We start from the raw sequence: 12,500 nt of genomic DNA on the forward strand, positions 1-12,500 counted from the left end.
TATAAGTTTTGCGACACTACTTGCCAATTCCTTACGGTAACATGACTAAGCAAAAAAATGCAAAACAAATAAAAAGGGGCACTCGTGGAAAAATGGCCATTCTAATATACGGCATTTCAGAAAAAAAAAATTTCAGCCTCGTGCTAGGCAAACCATCAAGGCATATTTTCCGACAAATAAACATATAAATGAAATATTACTCTGTGATAGTTCCTTAGTACGTAGTAATTTTGAAAGAAATGGGAAAAAACGAAAAAATGGCAATCACAGGAAAATCGAACACATACTTATATATACGCCATATCTGGCTAAAAAAAAAATAGGCATGGGTAGCCAGATCATCTAGAAACACTTTCCAACACTATAAAAATATAAGTTTTGCGACACTACTTGCCAATTCCTTACGGTAACATGACTAAGCAAAAAAATGCAAAACAAATAAAAAGGGGCACTCGCGGAAAAATGCCGGCATCTCAGATAAAAAAAAAGACATGCACGTGTTAGCCCAACCATCAAGGCACACTTTCTAACACATAAACATGAAAAAAAAATCAATAATATACGGCAATTCCTTACTACGTAGTAAATTTTTACAAATATTGAAAAAAAAACAGAAATTGGCAACCGCAGTTAAATACCCAATATACCAATAACTACGTCGTATCTGACAAAAACAAAATCACGCATGGGTAGCCAGATCATCTAGACACACTTTCCAACATTAAAAAAGCAAAAGTTTTACGACACTATTTCGCAATATCTTACGGAAAAATGACTTGGCAAAAAAATTAAAAAAAATTAAAAAGGGACACTCGCGGTAAAATGCCCGACATTCTAATATACGACATCTCAGATAAAAAAAAAGACATGCACGTGTTAGCCCAACCATCAAGGCACACTTTCTAACACATAAACATGAAAAAAAAATGAATAATATACGGCAATTCCTTACTACGTAGTAATTTTTACAAATATTGAAAAAAAAACAGAAATTGGTAACCGCAGTTAAATACCCAATATACCAATAACTACGTCGTATCTGACAAAAACAAAGTCATGCATGGGTAGCCAGATCATCTAGACACACTTTCCAACACTAAACAAGCAAAAGTTTTACGACACTATTTGGCAATATCTTACGGAAAAATGACTTGGCAAAAAAATGAAAAAAAATGAAAAAGGGGCACTCGCGGTAAAATGGTCCTCGTGGTGATGAACGACATTTTAGCTAAAAAAAAAAACATGCACATGGTAGCCAAACAATCCACCAAGACTTTCCACAACTGATAACCTATACAAGTTGCACCATTCTACGACAATTTCATAATACGTAATAACTTTGATAATTATGCAAACTACCTCAGAAGGGTAAACTCGGACGCGAACGACCCCGACGCGTCTCAGAAATCGGGGAAGGAGTACAGCTACAGCAATGCACATCTGGACACTACTAAAGCGTGTAGGGGAGACACCTCCTGCAGGTCGATCACCCACAAATTCAGTCACAGGGGTGAGTCACGTGAGAAAAACCTGTTTTTTTTTTACGCTCGGGGTCGCAAACGACCCACCGTACCTATCCAGGGTTAAAGGTCTCACAGTTATGATGAGATCCTTCTGGTGGAAGTTTTTTAGTCAATGAAAAACAAAATACTAAGATGACAATACTTCATACAGTTTGGTTTCCAGGTGTTTAAAATTGTATCAAAACTATAGATAACGAAGTAAATATGCGAAAGACTGATTGAACAAATATCGAGAGTAATGGATTTCTTGAAGAGCTTACCGGGGGAACACTTTTAAGGTGTAGGACACCAGGACCTGAAACGACAAATAAAATCGTAATAATACGAATACTCAATGCTAAGGAAATATTTCCTTTTGCCTTGGGGATGGTGAAGCCAGCTAGACTCGGAACTTTGAGCATTGAGCAATCGTCACCAGGGAAGGTTCGCTTGGAAGTGAGCGACTTGCCCAGATAATTTGATCGATTGATTGATTGATTAAGAGTTTTTTGTCATCCTGACATCTAAGGTTATTGACACCCAACAAGATAATTTGAGTAAAAATTGTGTTGATAGTTTAATATCTTATACCCTACATCTTATATACAACATTATCACTACAGTATAATAATGCACCAATGCACTTTCATTGCATGTAATTTCACATATTTTATTTTAACCAATCAGTTCTGAAACAATATAGATTATGTTAACTGATGATGCATTTTAAATCTCCAACCTTAGACTAATATAATTGATATAGTAAAAAATACTATTTTCTCTAAGAGGGCCGGAGCCAATTAGCCCGTGAAAAAAGCTGACCCCTACCCCACACCGAGCTACTGTGGGTTTCACAGACAGTGCAAGTGCGATTTTTTGCAATTATTCTGTAACGAACAGTCGTATCAATACGAGATGTTGCTATAGGGTATTACACCCAGTGAGGAAATTTATAGGGGTATAATGAATCGTTAATTATTAATTATAAAGACACTTGCCCCTATGCCAAAGGGCAAAATCTCAATCATCCAGTCACAAAACCGAACAATAATATACAGAACCTCTACCTCCACCCACTCCCTCCCTCTCCTTTCATCCCTCACCTGCTCTCCCCCTGCTTCAAGCTATCTCTCTCCACCTCCACGCCATCCATCCCTCTCCGTTCTTTCCCTTCCCTTCATGCTCTCTTTCTGAGAAGGTAGCTTAAGTTGCAACTTATTTTGTATGATTTTTTTTTTATATCAAGCACTCTATCTGTCTATCTATCTTATCTAATTATAATATTTATTGTTGTAGATATGGAACAATTCAATCGGTTGTTACCTATCAGATGACTGACTGCTTTATTCACTGGTTTGCTCATCTCTCTCTCTCTCTCTCTCTCTCTCTCTCTCTCTCTCTCTCTCTCTCTCTCTCTCTCTATGGTATTGGTTATGTAAATAATTATTAGATTGATCGAAAAAAAAATCGTAGAAAATTATGTTTAAATCAAAGCAACATTCAGAGAGAGAGAAAGAGAGAAGGAAAGACGTAGGGCAGGTGAGGGAAGAAAGGAGAGGGGAGGAAGAAAAGGGGGGTTGGAGGTGAAGGGGGTTGTAGGCAGGCGGAGCTCTTCCAACCTCGTGTTCGTTTTCTTGCTTGGCTAATGAGTTTTGCCTCTTGGTATAGGTACAAAAGTCTTTATTATTTACAATAAATGATTCATGATACTCCTATAAATTTCCTTACTGGGTGTAATACACTATAGTAAAATCTCGTACTGATACGAGTGTTCGTTACAGAATAATTGCAAAAAATCGTACTTGCACTGTCTGTGAAACCCATAGTAGGTGGCTCATGATCGAAATCAAAGGAAAACACTGAGATCAACATCTAAACCTTTAAACCTCATTACCATCGAAATTTTGAACAACGACCACTTATTAATGATTGGTGACCCAATAGGTGCTATTTGAAACGATCCATTATTAGCCCCTACATATAATACGTAGGCTACAGTGTGTATGAGAGAGAGAGAGAGAGAGAGAGAGAGAGAGAGAGAGAGAGAGAGAGAGAGAGAGAGAGAGAGAGAGAGAGAGAGCAATTGCTTAAGAAAATGCAAACGAAGGGTATTTCCTTGTTATCAATATTAATATGAATAGTCAGTTACAATATTACTCAAGAAAATTTTATATAGAAATAGGATAGGAAAATTCAAATAAAAACTTATGATATAATATCTTGATGAATTAGTTTCGAAATAATATTAGATTACATCTTTTAAAAGGATAAAAAAGATCTCTCTCTTCATCTCATTTCTTTGAGTGATATCGGTAATTTCCCTCCTCCTCACATTCGAACCATCCTAACGATGTCTCGGTTGTTTAATGTCGGCCACCTTTCAGGGCAAGATGGGCATGATCTCTCCAAGTCAGGTCTGGCCAGGCAACACCGGTTTTGTTGGTGGGTGTACGTTAGGATACATACAAATTACTTCCAAATTTGTCATTTGTTCCGACATTGACAAAAATAACGCTATTTAATAGGGATGACTTACCCTTTAAAGGCTTGGTCATTGACCCTGGTTTTGACCTGTACAGATTAGAATGTAACTGGGAAAAACCTTGACACCTCGCTAATAGGAGACACTGAGTTATGTGCCTGTAGTAGCGGTCCGAGGAACCTACGTGGTTGTGAGGAACTAGCAATGTGACAGTCTAGGTGAGAAGATTCCAAGTTTAAGAATAGGAATGTGATTCAAACATAGACGTTCCAAATACCCTGGACGTGTACAAGTATGAAGACTATACTAGGTTACACAAGGAAAATGGTTATTACCTGCAGACAGATGAGGCCAGCATGCAGAGGACCTGTGGTACTGTTCCCCAAGAAAGGGGAAGATGAAGGAAAAGAAAAGAGCGAGTCATTCTTAACATTTATACAGACTAATCCTGGGTAACCAATGCCCTCAACCCTCTGCTATTTGTCCAACAAGGAGCCTGAAGTATTTTAAACCACCTGTTGTGCAGCCACCACAGAACCAATGGAAAAAGTATCCATCCTCACGTCTCGCACGTAGTGGGCGGTGAAAGTGGTCTGATGTTTCCACATGCCCAATTGCAGTACCTGCATCACAGAGTAGTTACGTTCAAACATCAGGGACGTGCTTATGCCCCAGACATCATGAGGTCTAGGTCGTTGAGGAGGAGGAAGATCAGGATTCAATGCAAGATCAATGACCTCACGAATCCAGGCTGAAATAGTGTTCTTTGTGATCCTTCTTGACCCTCCCTGTGCTAACACAAGGCGCTGGCACACGGGGACGAACTGCTGCAGTGCATTTAAGATATCTCAAACTCCTCACTGGGCATAGTAACAGTTGATCTGAATCATCGGTTACAGAATGAAGACTTGCAATCCGGAAAGCCCCAAACCTGGATCTGTGACCGATGAATTTTGAGTCATTGCAATAAACTCAGGGATGAAGCAGAATGTCATCTCCCTCCATCCCCTTAAATAGGTGATATCGTAGGATTGACCATGAAGTTCATCAACTCTCTTTACCGAAGCTAAAGCGATCAGGAATACCGTCTTCAAAGTGAGATGGTGATCTGTTCCACGTTCCGGGGAGGAGGTCTAACTTCCGACTGGGAGCAAGTGATCTCATAGCTTCGTGTACGAGTAGAGATAATTCCAACGAAGAGGAAAGGTCGATTCCTTTCTGCCAATAGGCCATGCTTAAGGCTGAGTGATAGCCTTTCATTCCTGAGACCGAGAAGGGCTTTTCATCTTGAAGGTAAACAAGGACCTTCACTATTATTGGAATAGTGGCATTGAGGGGAAAGATACCCCTTCCATGACACCAACCACAGAAGACTGTCTACTTTACCTGGTAGACTGAAGTAGAGGATCTTCAGAGGTATTCAGATATCCTTTTTGCAACTCGTTGTGAAAAGCCTCTCTGAAAGAGGAAATGCTGGATAGTCTCCATGCGTGAAGACGTAGGGAAGCTACTGCTTTGTGGAGGATGTTCATGTGTGGTTGTCCGAGGAGATCTGGTCGTGGAGAAGTTTCTTCAGTAGCTCTATCAGGAGCTGTAGAAAGCCCAAAAACCATTCTGCGTGATGCCATAGCAGAGCTATGAGCATCAAGCTTACATTGTTGGATGCCCTGGTCTTGTTGAGCACCCGTCTCATCAGACAGAACAGGGGAAATGTGTACACTTCGATGTTGTCCCACCGTTGCTGGAATACATCTTGCTAGAGAGCCTGAGGGTTCAGGTCCGGGGAGCAGTAAAACGGGAGCCTGAAGTTCAGGGATGTCGTAAACAAATCCACAATTGGGGAACCCCACCAAGTCAGGATTATGTTGGCTATCAGATGATTCAAAGACCATTCGGAGCCCACTATCTGAGTCACTCTGCTCAGATGGTCGGTGACCACATTCCTTTTGCCCAGAATGAAGGCTATTGATAGGTGCACCAAATGCTCTTCTGACCATCACAGTGTCTCTACTCCTAGATGGCATAGGAGCTGCGAAAAGGCACCGATTTTTTGTTTATGAAAGCCACTACTGTGGTGTTGTCGCTCATCAATACCACAGAGTGACCTACCAAGAAATGTTGAAACTGTTTTCAGAGGTAGAAAGGCAGGCAACTCTCATCTCTAGATTTTTGTGCTGGTACCTTTAGGACTTGGACCAAAGCCCGGAAGCCGAACTTTCACTGTCATGAAAGTTCGCGAAAACGTCGAAAATTCCATGTTTACACGGTTGTAAATTCGCATATTTTCAATTTCAGCCACAACACTTTTCCCCCAAACCAAATCTTTAAACAGAACGTGTACATAATCATCCGCTTTTGCGTCAATTAAACAAACTGACATGTCCATTTTTTACAGTAAAGTTGATGAACTCACTCGGAAAAAAAAAAAAAAAGGACATAGAGGTTTTTTCGAAAGCGGGACTGTAATAATCATGCCATAGAAGCGGTGAAAGGATTTGTCACCAGTAAATGTAACCTTATTAGCCATTATCTTGCATGTTGTCTTTTACTGACTACCAATAAGAATAAAAAAATAAAAGGAAAGAAAAATATTTTAATAAATTAGTGGTATATAAGCTATGTTATAATAACATTAGTCCTACACAGTTCTAATACACGAATGACACCGATAATTATTAAATGTACACTTTCGAAAGAGAAATAGAAAACTAAAAGGAATAATACTAAATTAGTCAATAGAAGCATTATTATTAGTGAGGGCCAATGAAGTCGATTATTGAGTTAAAACATAATAATTGAGAGGCAAAATTATATGACAATTTTTCGGATGGTACTTTTGTAATAGAGCGGTCTTGAATTCACGCAAAGTATCTTGCGTGAAATAAGCGAAGATTTGTCCAGCGTGATTAAAACTGATTTCACAATAAGTACAATGTTCTGAATTACTGAGGCCCTTGCAAATATATAAAGGTCTGTTTAATGTATTTTGGCTGGCTCTTTCCACTCTCCAATACACTCCAAATACATTTATAGGAAGAAGAATATTTAAATGTTATCACTTTTCCAATGTGTTCCCATAAAGATCTCCCATACAATGATAAATTTTATAACAAGTCAATCTTTCAATGAATCAGCAAACATAGTCCTCCTGTTGTGTCTACAACCTTCCATCATTGTGAGCTGGTGATGGGGAGTTTGGGGGAGCCTCTAAATAGGCCTATATCTGCCGAGTCATCATCAGTCATTACCTTTATCTCCCTTTCGTTCGTTCGCTCCCTGGTACTAGGTTTGGTGACAGAGGGCTTGTGTGTGGATCATATGTATATATGATAAGTCTTCAGGGCATTGTCACTGTCCATTACTACTCCCATTTATGACCGTCCGTTAAACTTTAAGTCTTTCAACATCAATTTCGAGAACAGTTCTTGACCTTCTAATGAGCTTCACTGAGGAATGTTGAATTATTATTATTATTATTATTATTATTATTATTATCATCAATGACTTTTAGCACGTATTGGCCATAAAAAAAATTTCAAATTATTTTTCCTGCAGATTTCATACAGACCTCTTACCGCTTCCGGTTTCTCCACTATTCTTTATACCCGACATTCTTTCCTAAGCGCCAGACTTCCTACTTCCTCTCTGCTTTTTCTGGCATTCTTTGAACCCGAGCTCAAGATTAACACTAAAGAGGTCGTCTCATTAATCTTGTCCCTTGAGTAAACTGAAAGGATATGGTTGATATAATATCAATTCTATTGTGTTGTCGGAGGGAAAATCTTTCCAAATGATATAAAATTAATTCTAATGTTTTTCCAAATGATATAAAATTAATTCTAATGTTTTCCAAATGATATAAAATTAATTCTAATGTGTTGTCGGAGGGAAGATTTTTCCAAATGATATAAAATCAATTGTATTGTGTTGACTGAGGTAAGAACTGTTTAAATAATTTTCAATTTCATATGTAAACAAATTAATGCGATAAATAATTTTTTCAAAAGGGGCAATGAATAAAAAATACTTAAAAATCCATTCGCACTATGAGGCGCACAAAAGCAAACAAGGAAATATAATATACAGGCCTAAGGATTCATTAATTTTCAAAAACATATGGTAACTCGAACACTCTCTATCAATCATATTTTTGTTTATTTTCATTACCAACCGTTATTTTCTATTTATAGGAAAGAACTCTAACCACGAAAGAGAGCCGTTATCTGCGCAATGGAATAAAATGTCGAATGAAAGTCTAAATTAACAAAAAGAAAAGAAAAAAAGTTAGAATATCTGAAAATAGGATGAAATGAAGACTAATTTTGAACGAGTGATTTAATCTTGAAATTTATTTCTAGATTTTCTTAATAAATTATGACCATACGAAAAGAATTAACGTTATTAAAAACGGTAATCTGGTTGAAAATATTAATAAATAGATATTAACTCTAAGAGGACACGATACTTAAAAAACATATTATCTAGATTTATGATATCAAAACTACATCTTTATCTTATAAATCTAATTGAGATGTGTTTGGGTTTTGGACGCTCGACGTTCACAAAATGATAAATCTATGGTACATCAATTCTTTGATATACTTGGACCTGCAATTCTGTTTTGTGAATGTTGGGAAAAAATAAGCATATGAAACGTAATTAATACTTATGGAAGATTACACACACACAAACACACATTCACACAAATATATATATATATATATATATATATATATATATATATATATATATATATATATATATATATATATATACAGTATATATATATAATTTATGTATGTATGTACAAATAAGAAAATAGAGAATGTGCTAGGGAGCCATAGACCCGGATTATAAGGAACATGCAATTGCTTCAGAACAATGTAGAATATTATTACAAGTTTAAAAGGTTTTATGCAACAAACGCACTTTGTTCACTTCTATTATTTTTTCTTTTTTCTTATAGCTTTGTTTAGTGTTAAATCTTATGAAACATCTTCATTAAATAGAATAATTCATATGCGTTTTCGATTGCAGAAATGCCGACTGTGATAAACTGGTGAAAAACAAGATTCAACTTGAGACGAAAACAACGCGATTCTGAAAACTTTCAAAACGAGGTCAGAGAGAGAGAGAGAGAGAGAGAGAGAGAGAGAGAGAGAGAGAGAGAGAGACCGGCAATTATCAAAAATTATTTTTTTCTATTATACTTGAGTTGAGTAAGAAGTTTTGTTCAAAGAAAGTTAATGAGCTTTTTTTACGTAAGAAACGAAGAACAGATTTGTGTGTAAAATTATGATTTAACATTATATATAGGAGAGATACTTTACAGAACTATCATAAGAACTTATGATAAAAGATTTAACTGTTCCTCAGAAAACCTTCAATTTATTGTAATTAATGGTTTAAAATATTTCGACCTAAACTTCAAATGTACTTCATAATATTTCGACTATACCAGATTAAAGATAATTATGATATCGCTAAAATTTCAAAGGTAAGCGTGAGTACATTTTTCGGCAAAATCCAGTTAAGTCTGTGTACATCCAGCTCGTACTGACTCATTGGGAGAGAGAGAGAGAGAGAGAGAGAGAGAGAGAGAGAGAGAGAGAGAGAGAGAGAGAGAGACTTATCTTTCCTCTAAGGTTAGAATAATTAATTGAAAGTTGTTGTTGACATTATCTGTTTGGTTAGGACGGTAGCGCAAATCTCCTCCAAGTAGCGAGTCTTGAGTGATTGAATTTCTTTTTCTACTTGACTTCTAAGAGATATATTTGTGTGTTGAATTTATTCATTAGGTATCATTATTATTATTATATCCTAAAAGCTATAGAAAAAATAATGAAGGGAAGAACACTTAAGGGAAGAAAAAGAGTAACAGGGATAGGAAAGCAAATTAAAGTAGAGGATATTTTAACTACATGTAAGAAAAATAAATGGACATGGTCAGGACATATAATGAGAAGCACAGATAATAGATGGATATCAATAATAACATAATGGGTCCCTAGAGATTGCGAAAGAAGCAGGGGAAGGAAGAGAACAAGATGGATTGACGAACTAAGAAAATCTGAGGGTATAAATTGGCATAGAAAGACCATAAACAGAACCGAGTATAAGGATTTCTCTGAGCCTTTTTCCTAACTAGTTACGGCTTTTATTGGTGATGATGATTTATTAATCTTAGTGTGGTTGTGAATAACAGAATTAATTTGTTATGACTGATTTTCACCCTGCAAATATAAACTTTTATTTGACTTCTCTAGATGAACGAATAAATATTGGTTAAGACCTAATAAATATTGATTGGGTACTCAGTCGATTTGACTGGAAGTACCTTTTTGCCAAACCCATAAAGCTGAGGCTGTGAGGTATGATGGACTGTTGGGCCTTGTGTGGACAACGGTGTCCACACACACAGAAACACACACAAACATATATATGTGTACATATATATACATATATATATATATATTATATATATATATCTATCTATATATATATATATATATATATATATATATATATATATATATACACACACACACACACACCTTTCTGAATGGTGATACCTTTACGTGGTGAAAGGCTTTGCGAATCGCCATGATCTATAGTCAGGGCCACTCATACCAGGTGGTTTTGCTGTTAGCGATCAGGCGAAAATCTTCCACAATCATCAATCTACACTGCCCAGTATGGTGACGAAAACTAGCCAGACCCCAGATATAAATTGACATGTCTGAGGCCTTTATCCTGCAGTGGACAAGATATATATATATATATATATATATATATATATATATATATATATATATATATATATATATAATATACACATTCATATTTTCAAGTGTTTTTTTAGGCGTTTTGGGTGTTAAATATTTGTGTCGGTTTTAGTGAACGTGTTTACTAGTAAGAAAGGCAGTTTTAAACTTATGGGTAGTTTTAATTTCCTTTCTATCCAAGAGTCCAGTTGTGAATAACGTTAAGGGGATAAGTGATTCAAGGGTGTGTATTTTGTTTACATTATCCGGCCACAACTTGACAATCAATAACCTATCTAAAACTAATTGCCCTTCCTTTATACCTTATTGATGTTTGGTCTTTTTTCAAGCTTCCATCCTGATACCTTTCGGAGAATTCTAATGCTCTTGTATGGTTCTTGTGAAATTCAATCTATTGTCAGAGGGGGGGGGGGGGGAGGTTGGCGGTCGAGTGCTTCTTCGTTCATCTTCCATTTCTTATTCTGCTTATCTTATCTTTCGATAACTTCCGATTGTTGTTTCATAAACCCTCTATACCCGCTTTGCAAACAGCCCAAGGCACCAAGAGCCGTTCAAGCCCATACCCGAATTGCCTTTCCTTTTCTGGCAATCTTTGAAATCTGAAGCATATTTTCATGGGGGCGAAGAATGACTTAGCAGAGGAATCATACTTCTAAGAAATTAAAATCTGTTTCTTAAAAAGAAATAAATCAAGACGTTGTTGAGTCTTTTCTCACCATTTTTCCTAACTTACAATACAGAATTACAGATCACAGTTCTTCAAAGAATTATACTGTGCATTTATCATATCTAATTGGATTCATAAGATCCAGATGTTTTTTATACCATAAGATCCAAAGATATATATTTTTTTTTTAATATCATGTCCTATTGAAGCTAAAATTACTTTTTTTTCAAACCTTGAGCCTCTCTTCTTGGAATATCACTTTTCCTTTCGGTACTTCTTGGCCATTGTTCACCTTCTCAGGTATAAAATGGATAAGTTATATCTCTTGTGATTCATGAATTATCTTCTCCCATGCTAACAATAATATTTACTATCGATAGAATAATATCAACCGTATCCTTGTTTCGGTTTCTTTCGTGTACCACCGGGATGTTAAGTACTATCCTATCTTTTGTCTTTCCCGAAATTCAACACGTTTATCTGAGAGCCAATCTTATCACTTCCTTTAGAGATAGCACCTTATCATATGACACAGAAATTATCTTTATTTCCTATTTCAGGTGTTGGTATAAGCATGTGGAAGTGTCACCTTCATCATGTCTCTCTAAACATACAAAAACACACATATACGCACTTCGAATCGATAGAAAACGAGCAAATCAAAGCACAGAAACGCACACTAAATACTCTGAAGCCAAGCACAAAACATAACAGAATAAGAATGTGTTCAAATATACACTATCTATAGATAAACTTAAACTGCTTGACTAGGAAAAGTTGGAGATAAAAGAAAAATCCTTGCTTGGAGTTATCAGACAGGACCTGAACCGACTGAAACCAGTTGTTGCTGGTACAGTTCCTAACTGCGGCACTTGGTATTTGGAACAATTTTCCACCCGACTTCTGGTACGATGAACAAAGCTACGCTTAATGATGGAATGAATACCTGTGAATTAATGAGAAGCTAATTGCAGACTTTCATTGATATCAATGAATAGATCAACGTGTTTCATGAGAGAGAGAGAGAGAGAGAGAGAGAGAGAGAGAGAGAGAGAGAGAGAGAG

Source organism: Palaemon carinicauda, chromosome 22 (assembly GCF_036898095.1).
Source record: "Palaemon carinicauda isolate YSFRI2023 chromosome 22, ASM3689809v2, whole genome shotgun sequence".
Taxonomy (NCBI): Eukaryota; Metazoa; Arthropoda; class Malacostraca; order Decapoda; family Palaemonidae; genus Palaemon; species Palaemon carinicauda.